Raw genomic sequence first — 2,465 nt, 5'->3', positions numbered from 1 at the left:
GTCCAAAGCTCATCTCTGGCTATTACGATTCCGAATCAGCCAACCATCGGGTCTGGTTCGGATCAGAGTGCAAGCGCAGCGAGTGTTGGGAAACAAAGCGCAATTCTTCTTCGCTCCAGTGATGACAACGAGGTTACCCTCTGTGTGTCTCTCACGGCGCGGCGACGGTATTTGGATTGGTATGGTACCATCAACGGGGTCTGTTGGTGACGCTACTGGCTGGCGCAGACCAGCAATGGAGTTGTACGTACCACTATTGAGACCTACTAGGCACCACTAACCGACTGAGTGACTCTTTTTTATTACTACCCAGTGTCGATGGGCATAGATCTGCAGCAGCAGCAGCAGCTGTTCAGTTAGATTCGCTTCGTTGGTTGGTATAGTTAGTGTGACGACGACACCGACTTGTGACTGAAATTAGTAATGCAGCACTATAAACTCAACCAACAGCCAACAACCACCAAGTGGCAAGGGAAACGACAACAAATAATAGAAATATGTAGAGCTGACCTGATTTCGCTTTTCTTTGTCATCGTCGTCGGTTCGAGTATGGTACCTCCGAAGATGTGGATCATCTTCCTTTCCGTGGCTGTTGCCCGTAGTAGGGTAGGTGTACCAGTATTTGACACCCTAGGGAAAACTATTTTCTTAAAAACAACAAAACTCTGGACGTTAAACCAAAGCTTTCAATCCATGTTTAACAGGTTAAATATGCATGTCAGAAACTTCTTTTTTGAAATGAAAACGGGGATTACGAGTTTTAGATCACTAATAGATTTTTGATCAAATTGTGAGACTTCTGAGAATATTATTGCCCCCTTGTTTGATTTTTTTTCTTTTTGGGGTAACTGCAAGAGTACCTGCTTCTCAGCTTAGTGTTCTTATGGGCACTTCCAAAGTTATAAACTGAAAGCTTTCTTTACTAATGGCTCAATTTTACATGTGTATATTGTGTGAGTGCATTTGAAGGCCCAAGCAAGCTAGTTCGGATTTCGTGTCGCCGGAATGACGTTTGTTTTCGTTCCATGCGTTTCGTTTGCTGGGCAGTGCATTTGAAGGCCCAAGCAAGCTAGGGAGTAGATGCAGGTTCTGGACCCTTTTCGTATTATGGACCCCCTACAGAAAAACATGAAATTAACACTCAAAGCAACTTTATTACTATGAAAATCTACCGGGGCAACTTCGACTGCATTGTTAGTAAGCAGTTTCAGGTAAGATATTTGGTTTGAGGCGCATAAATACAGATATTTGAACAGTTTTGTAAATGAAACCACACAAGAGGATCCATAATTAGCACACCATCTCGAAATTTTATATTATTTTTAGCTGCTGGAACATGCTTCGTCTGTATTGACTTTTCGTCAAGTTGGCCAGGTAAAGACCGGATTCTGAGACCACTTCCGGTGAATCAGGGCTCAGGAGACATACCTAAATACCTAAATAATTGGCAAAATTACACACTTAATAAAAATATGAATTACGGGAAAATTTTACAGTAATCTCAACAGCTGAAGGTTCGGTGAAAAATCACCGAACAATCTGTAAAATCATTGAACACAATCATAAAGAAAAACAAGAAAATGGTTTAACTGGGAATCGAACTCCCGACCTACCGATCAGCAACCGGGCTTGCTACGACTAAGCCAGCTTTCTCTACTTCATAGTGGTGTGCAAAAACTAAAACAAAAGGAAGCTCATGCCTTACAGAGCGGCTGTCACACGATTTCACAGAAGTTCGGTGAAAATAATGCTGTTACGGAACTGTTCGTTAGTATTTCACAGGGTTACATAAAATTGTTTGTTTCACGGTTCCGGTAAAATAGTAGATTTCACGAATTTTCTCCGGTAAAACAGCCGATTTCACGGATTTTGTCGGTAAAATAGTAGATTTCACAGGAAAATCTGTATTTTTGTTGTTTACAGTTCAAATTTGGTGATTTGTTTCACAAGATAATGCGTAGGCATGCGACTGCTCAATCTTTATGAGATAATCTCAGCATTTCTTTAAGAACCAGCATTTTGCCTGTATGAACACTTCAGCCAGATGACCAGAGAATGACTGGTTCCTGAGGTCATTTCCGGTGAATCGTGAGACAAACATTAATAAAAGTTAAAAGCTAACATGCGACTGCTTAAACTACATGAAATAACCACAGCGTTACTGTGAGAACATGCTTCTTGCCCGTATGAACACTTCAGCAAGACAACCAGACAATGGCCGGTTCACTTTCGGCGAACCAGAAGACAAACGTTTGGGTCTCTAATGGGTCCCCTTTATTTGAAAGTGTGTTTAAATTCATACCACTATAAACTTGGGCCTTTGAAATTTCTGAAAATTCGCATCATATGCCTGGAGGTAGGCAAGTTTCTTCGAAATAGGCATTTGACAATCGATAAAAAAATATTGTAAGGCTGTATGGTTTTAAGGTGTTTTATAGTTTACTTTTAAGTTATTTTAAATTCTC

This window comes from Aedes aegypti, chromosome 3 (genome assembly GCF_002204515.2).
Source record: "Aedes aegypti strain LVP_AGWG chromosome 3, AaegL5.0 Primary Assembly, whole genome shotgun sequence".
In the NCBI taxonomy this organism is placed as follows: Eukaryota; Metazoa; Arthropoda; class Insecta; order Diptera; family Culicidae; genus Aedes; species Aedes aegypti.
The sequence above is the reverse complement of the archived record's forward strand: the minus strand, read 5'-3'. Positions refer to the sequence as shown.